The 8405-nt window shown below is 37.3% G+C and overlaps 1 protein-coding gene across 1 annotated transcript in view; it reads right to left on the bottom strand.

Moving 5' to 3' along the window:
* The window catches only part of LOC141437090 (5-hydroxytryptamine receptor-like), a 138870-nt gene extending 131227 nt beyond the window's left edge, over positions 1-7643 (bottom strand). The window contains exon 1 of the mRNA XM_074100315.1: positions 7400-7643. The gene's annotated coding sequence lies outside the window, so the exon portion shown is untranslated. The remainder of the gene's footprint in view (positions 1-7399) is intronic.
* Between the last annotated feature and the right edge of the window lie 762 nt (positions 7644-8405).

Here is an 8405-nt window from a genome sequence, read left to right as displayed (position 1 = left end):
TACTTTAATTTGCGCAACATGCATTTTGACTCGGCCCTTTGGCTTAATTTGGTATTCACAAACGTTTTGCCGAGTTTTTGGAAAGTTATCGTTGTTATTTACTTACTTAAGTTGACCGGTTAGAATGTTTTAGCCTAGGCGAGTGGTTCTCGAACATTTTTGGCGATGGATGGAAAACTAAATAGTTTCCGATAGCCTTAAAACATTTGTTCTCTTTCGTCAAACATTATGTATTAATAGTTAATGGTGTTATTGTTGTCGCTTGGCAGCACGTCTATCTTACTCGTAGTTTAGCTTTTTTCAGTATGGTTGGAGACAAAAATCAGAAGTCTCGCTAAGTCTCAATCCTGTTCTGCCGTACTTCATTTGTAGGTACATATTTTTTTAACGACTGTGTCTATATTTTTGCATTAGTCAATAAAACGATCTTATTATTATTATTACCAGGCAAAAGCAACCTACCAACCTAACGGCACACCATAATATTACTTTAGCTATGGTCAGTTTTTTCGCGGACCTCGCAGAAGCTTCGAGAACACACTGAGAATGGCTGACCTAGGCGTTAGTCGTTTTTAAAAACATACTTTCTAAAACGCTCTATTTTAAATCAAAAGCTTTGCTGTTATAGTAAATAAATAAAACACGCAATTTTATGTTTATTTCTATACTATTCTCTGAAAGATCCAATTCGGAACGAGGACATTCGACAGAGAATTAAGTCATCGACATAGCTCTCTGGATAAGCAAACTGAATTGGCAGTGGGCCGGTCAGATCAGCCGAAGAACCGATAACCGCTGGGATAAACGAGTTCTTGAATGGGGACGGATCAACAAGCGTGGCGTGGGACGCCCTCAGACTAGGTGGAGCGATGATCTTCTCTAGGTCATCATCATCATCATCAGCCGGAAGACGTCCACTGCTGAACAAAGGTTCCCACTTTAGAACGCCACAGTGAACGACGACTCGCCACTTGCATCCACCGGTTTCCCACAACTCTCACGATGTTGTCATTCCACCTGCCAACGTTTCGTCTTCCGGTTCGTGGTCCCCACTCGAGGACTTTTCTCCCCCAACGGTTATCTGTTCTTCGAGCGATGTGGCCCGCCCATTGCCACTTCAACTTGCATATTTTTCCAGCTATGTCGGTCACTTTAGTTCTTCTCTAGGTGGCTGGCAAGAACTTAGTGGCATGTAGTTGAAGATACCAATGTCCAGCGCAGTGGACTAAGATAAGCTGATGCTGATGATGATGATACTATTTCTGAATATTCTTTATAGGAATTTTCGGGGCCTCTTTGCTGGGCATGGGTACATTTCATGTTTCAATTTGCTTATGTAATCCGATTTCTCATTACTCTTTCTACTCCAAATATTATGTTTTGTTCGCGGACTGCTTTAAGCGGACTGTTATTTTACCCGTTATTTAAATTAAAACTCACCATAAACTTTGTTTTTAAACATACATTTTAATGAAAAAAAATGTGTAATGAGCGCTCAGCGGCTTTCAAAATGTATTTCGGTGATTATAAAAAACTGATGTGCTTATTTAATCTGTTTTTTTTCAGGGTTTTGCAGCAAAAGAAATGAACGAGAAAAACAAATGCCTGAATTATACTAGAGTGGTTAGTAGAGAACTTGGCAACGGATCCTGGTATAACACTGTCTCCCAATACTTCAGGTCCCGAGTTTATATTTCCTTGAGTTGAGTCCTTTTGGCATCACACTACAGCGCAACGTTTCTAATTTTTCTCTCTTCTCCTATTTATATTTTTACTGTGTTTTTGTTGTGATGTAGTGTGTTTTTTATGTCAATAAATGTTGTGAGTTTAAGTGAGTTTATATATATTTATATTTTATTTCTTATTTTAGATAAATTTATTTACACAAAGTTTTCCTTTCTTGGTTAGCGTTTTGCAAAGTACTATTAAAAGGGATTATTGTGCTCAGGGTTACTTTTTATAAAAACTAAAGACAATTCAGCACCGGTGCTTAATGTAGCGTGATCAAAATTCTTGCGACTTGTCCTTCCATCCATTGTGCTTGGGATGGTACCTAATGACGTTTAAGCGAGCGGTCAAAACTCTCAAATATTCACTGTGCCAAAATCAAAGCGCGAAAACAACAAATACCTCTTACCAAAAAACGTCACTTGAGTAATTTTCAAAGGAAAATTCACAGCGCTGCAAATAATACCGTAATATTTTTACCCCGGATTCCCATTCTATCTTCCAATAGTTATCCGAGGCTATCGGACACTCAATCCGACACTCGATAGTCTGACATGACACCGCCATACGTCTCCGACACCGCTCCGCCAACCCATTTGAAAACGTGATGTAACAAGTCGCGACACTTGACACTTTTGAACTGCAAAATTTGACATATCTAAGTCGAAGTTTGTGAATTCACGCGTGTGTTTGAAATTTTGAATGTGTCGTGAAGTTAGGCAATGTTCTTACACGCTTGTTTTATGAATCGATTTTGTACGCGCTAACTCATCAAAAGTATTGACATCTCAGTATTTGCAATTAAGATTTTATGACGAGAGGTACCCTACCCTACTATTACGTATAGAGGCGTTGTTTGTCCATCAGACTGTCTGTTCATTTAACTTTGGCTGTGAAAACATTACTATCGTTTTGTTCATCTAAACTATTGTTTAATTGCTCTTTTTTTGTACGGTTTACTCTGCTGTATAATTTAATAGTGGCATATTTGCTGGTCAATGTTTAATTAAAGTTTTATTTTCTGAAGTTTTCTATATTGTACCGTTTTTTGTCCAAATAAACATTTCATCATCATCATCATCATCAGCCCGAAGACGTCCACTGCTGGACAAAGGCCTCCCCCTTAGAACGCCACAATGAACGACAACTCGCCACTTGCATCCACCGGTTTCCCGCTACTCTCACGATGTCGTCAGTCTACCTGGTGGGAGGCCTGCCAACGCTTCGTCTTCCGGTTCGTGGTCGCCACTCGAGGACTTTTTCTCCCCCAATGGTTATCTGGTTACTAAACAACGGCTAATAAACCTTTAACTTTCGTCATTTATATTTTTTGTTTTAATTAACTTTGCTTGGGCTTCAAAAATCTTGATTCTAATTAATTCATGTTAGAGGCACTTTCTATATTTACTTTTTAACAAGTCTGTTGCTCGTGATTTTGTTTGCGAAGAATTTTATACATAAATACTATCCAATATCCTTTTCAGGGTCTTTAATCTAACCTAGATTAGTTCAAAGTTGAAGCGTGAAGGGGTAACAGACAGACCGATTTACTTTCGCATTTCTAATATAAGCAAGATTTATATTAAAATGAATGAATGTAATATGAATTATAATCTAAATACTACGAAATAGCCCGAAACATGTCGAGCTAAACTCGGTTTAAGACGTGAGTTATCCGTTATAATAACATTTAATATGAATTATAATCTATTCATTTGCTAATTAATAAGCTGTCATCATCACCATCACCAGCTTAGGGCGAATTGGGAATTTCACTTACCAGATTTCCGTTTTTATAGTAGATATGTCTGTAGAACAAATCGGAATGAATATTTTCTTTGATACTAGAAACCGTCAGGACTCAGTAGCTATTGACTAAATGCACTGGTATTTGATATCACTCAGAAATGTTTCAATTTGAATGCACAATTGGAATTCGTAATAGACGTACTGCAATGTGCAACTCGTAATGCCTAATCAGCTACATTCCATTTGCTGTACGGCCATAATTATAATAGTTAGTCATTTGGATAGAGAAATAGTAGTCTAAGTCAAAGTCAAAATACCACGTACGAATGTCGAAGAATCCATCACCAGGTCGGAATACCCTCTGTTGAGGAGAATACGGCAAGAAACTCAAGAAGGTTTTTTTTTCTAGAAAGTTCTACTTACAAGTATAATGTTTATATACAGTATCAAAAATTTTCAACACAATATATACGTACGCTATTTGAAGATCGCCAATGAGTCCATGATGTAAACTTATACTACTATCATCATCATCATCATCCCAGCCTATATACGTCCCACTGCAGGGCACAGGCCTCCCCTCAGAATGAGAGGGTTTGGGCCATAGTTCCCACGCGGGCCCAGTGCGGATTGGGAACTACTATAATATCATAAATATGTTTTTTTTTGTATGTGCGTGAATGCGTGCGTGTGATTGTTACTACATACATCACGCTAAAATAGCTAAGGGGATTTAGATTCAATTTGATATGCAGATGACTTTAGATTTCATGACGTAATTTTGCTAAATATGTTGCTAGTAATAATAATACTTAAGCTCTCCAGAGATATATTTGAAAAATTATAAAATATTAAACGGTTAAACCCACGATTATAAGCCAAAAATGGTTTGAATAGTCTCGATCTTTTCGGAAGACCATTTTCAAAGGCAAGAGCGTTCACTTAATATTTATCTAAGGATTCCGTATTTTGTACGGAATATTCCAAGTTTAGGTATTTTTTATACCTTAGGCTGCTATTTACTCTTAAAATACTAATACCCCACTACAAGGTTGGATGAGTAAAAAAAATCACCCCCACTTTACGTTAATGGGAGGCAGGTACTCTAAAAAAAATTTTTATTGTACTATTTTGTCGGCATAGTTTACATATATATTCGTGCAAATTTACAGCTTTCTAGCATTGATAGTCCCTGAGCAAAGCCGCGGACGGACAGACAGACAGACATGGCGAAACTATAAGGGTTCCGTTTTTGCCATTTTGGCTACGGAACCCTAAAAACGAAAAGATTGTGTTACCCATAACTAGTCTTATAAACGCATGTGTAAAAAATGTACTGAAACGTATCAAAAAGAGCCCGTCATCATTCAAACACTTGTCAACATCATAGTTATCGCAGTAATTCTGCTAATAACAACCTCCATTCCTCTCCCGTCGCGTTTAAAATAAGCCATTAAATATTTCACTGCCGAGAAAGTGAGAATCAGTCTGTTTCGCTCTCCGGTTAATGAGTACTTACTTAAGGAACTGTTTCATGCCGCCATATAAACGTGGGACGAAGAGTCCTGACCTTACTGGATCAGGCTTCTTCTTGGGTCCAACTTTAAGTCATACTTGAAACTATAAGCAACTAGAATTTACCGGCGGCTTCGCACGCGTAAATCATTAAATACAGCAGATGAATTGAAATTCCGGGTTTTTACAAAATTCCCGTGGGGATTCCCGAAAATCCGTTTACCTTTATTTGCCCGAATTTCACTTGCCATACCAACGTTTGCCATAAAATATATAAAACCGTGAAGAGAAGAGTGCAGGGAAGAGTGGCGGAGGGGAGGCCTTTGCCCAGCAGTGGGACATAATACAGGCTACATAAAAAAAAACCGTGCTGTTTCACGATTTGTTAGTTCAATATCAACTCTGAAGAAATTACTATTTCAGAAATAAATTACTTTATGACAAATGAAAATTCTAGAAAACTATACATTCGCGCATATGAAATTCGAGTAAACGATAGAGAACCCCGAAAATTACATCGTGGTTTTCATTGACACTGCATTAAAAGCCACTATTCCAAATTTCGTGACTTTAAGCCCAACGGTTGTTATTTCAAGATTTTAACCCTTAATAAGGCCCCATTCAGGTACTGGAACATACTACCACAGAATCAAAAGCATTACGCTACTCGCTTCGAACTCAACCAGAGTTCATGCATGCTGTTGCTCTGATGATGAACTCAGGTTAACTTCAAAACCGAGTCAGCGCAAGTGTGGTGGTAATAGTTGAACTTGTTTAATATGCGTGTTCTTACAGTGTGGAGGCGGAGGAGATGTAAGTATAAACAAATTATGTTGCATATAATGTAGCTACTAAGGTCGCGGGTGAGGTAGTTTGTTTACAGTTAAATTATATGGACCCACGCAAAGTAACGCCTGAATCAAAAAGTTTTACTAGGAGTTAATCATGGCGGACAGTTGGCAGCCTTCTATGGTGGGTTGACCATGGTGTGAGAGTTGCGAGCAACCCAAAGCAGGTACATAACTTAAAAAAGTTAGTGTTTAACAAAAACTGAAAATAATTAAAAGTAAAAATCAATTAACCTGCAATAACACTTTCAACCTTTAAAATGAAACACAAAAAGTCTGATTGAAAAGTCGCTTCTTTACAATGAGAAAAGTGTTAGCATAATCATTCCATCGGGACTTTAATTAAAAATGTCCAGATCCTGATTAGTTTAATTAATGATCTTACGCTGCCTCAGCGTCAGAGACTAAGAAGATGATTTCAATTAAATCCATCCTATTTATCCAAGGTTTCCATTTAAACGGGTTATTAAAAAAAACCCGCTAAGAGCGTGTCGGACACGCCAGAAATAGGGTTCCGTAGCCATTACGAAAAAATTAAGTCATATTTTTCTAAGGATTTCGTATTTTGTACGGAATAATAAATAAATAAATAAATATCATGGGACACTTGACATCAATTGACCTAGTCCCAAACTAAGCAAAGCTTGTACTATGGACACTAGGCAACGGATAAACATACTTATAAGATAAATACATACTTAAATACATATTATACAGCCAAGACCCGAGAACAAACTTTCGTATTATTCATACAAATATCTGCCCCGGCCGGGATTCGAACCCGGGACCCTAAGCTTCGTAGTCAGGTTCTCCACCCACTTGGCCATCCGGTCGTCAAAAATAATATAATATTATTCCAAGTTTAGGTATACTTTATACCTTAGGCTGCTATTTACTCCTAAACTAATAATATTTTTTAAGAAAACTTAACCGTTATAGTTTTCCTTGTAAGTTTGATATACTTACTACCATCCTGAATTTTTTTGAATTTTTCCGCCCACCGGTTTAGATTTAAGAGGGGGGGGGGCGCTCGATTTTAATGAAAATTTGCACTTTAAAGTTGAATATATTGCAAACAAATCAGTGAATCAAAAAATTTAAATTGTTATAGCAAACCCCTAATGATTTTAAAAGACCTATCCAACGATACCACACACTTAAAAGGTTGGACGAGAAAAAAAAATACCCCCACTTTACGTCTATGGGAGGTACTCTAAAAAATTTGTTTTAATTTTTTTTTATTGTACAATTTTATCGGAATGGTTTACATATATACTCGTGCAAAATTACAGCTTTCTAGCTTTGATAGTCCCTGAGCAAAGCCGCGGACGGATAGACAGACAGACAGACCTGGCGAAATTGAAAGAGACTGCTAATTGGCCGCAAAAGGCCTTTTCTCAAGCCTTTGGCACTTTTAAAAAAAAGTAATCAAAGATCACCATCAGCTGTAAAATTACAAAACAAAAAAACTTGACAGAAAATACTTTTCTAAACCAGTTCCATTCGTTGAAAGCACAATTAAAATATTATGTATACTATAGGTATTCTTTACTACATACCTGGCTCAATTTTCTTCAATACACGGATCTGGTGATCATTTTATATCACCTTCCACCATTGTACACTACTGTCACATCTGTCTAGTCACAACACTGGCCACTTTCAAAGTAACTTTTTAATCGTTCAAAAGATTTACTAAAATGGTTTTACTCTTCTTTTGTTTTTTTTTTCGAATACGCTAAGTAGGTGTCGATGTGTTGAGTGGGGGTGAGCGGACGTGCGCACTCGTCTAGCTTTGGGGCAAAACTGAAGCACCCCTCAGTGGTAAAGGCGCGCGCAAAACTGTTGAGACCTACCAGCCTCCGTAACAAGAATTGGGTTCCACAAGCTTTATTTGAGTTTAGTTTCTTTTTATGTTTGATGTATTGTTATGAAAGGGGAATACGTTTTCGTGCGCTGATTTCTTTTTCTTCGGATTTAACGACTTCACCAAAATTTCGGGAATATTCAGGGAAATTGTGGACTGTTTTGTTTGTGTAAACGTGTCTTGAGGTTGCGTGGGTATATCCTTGTATTCCAAGTCAGTACAAGAAATACAATGGTTTTCTCTGACAATGGTATAGAGTAACGTCTATTTACTTACTTTTACAGTATTCAATTTACGCGATAATAATATTTTTGACTTACTAACAATGACTTGTTTGTCAAGGTGAAATATTTTTCGTTTCACTGTATCATTGTGAAACGTCGCGCCGGCCAAGCACACTCTAGTCCAGTCCGTTAGGTAGGTATTAAAGTAAAAACCTACAACAATGACCTCTTCATTAAAACATACTTAAACTCCAAACCTAAAACAATCCTATTAAACGAAAAGTATTTAAGTTGAAAATAAACAGTAACAAAAATAATTTCGTGATAAAAATGCAAAACGTCGTCACGCAGCGGCAAATCTTAATTTAACTTAAGAGCTTAAACTTCAGTTTAATTAATTCCTGCTCAAGATAATTGGCTGCCTTGTGTTTACCTTTATGAGCCGGCATTTTTACTGCCCCCTTCCCCCCCAAC

Source organism: Choristoneura fumiferana, chromosome 17 (genome assembly GCF_025370935.1).
Source record: "Choristoneura fumiferana chromosome 17, NRCan_CFum_1, whole genome shotgun sequence".
NCBI lineage: Eukaryota > Metazoa > Arthropoda > Insecta > Lepidoptera > Tortricidae > Choristoneura > Choristoneura fumiferana.
Note: the sequence above shows the minus strand (reverse complement) of the source record. Positions and strands in the feature narration are given on the sequence as shown.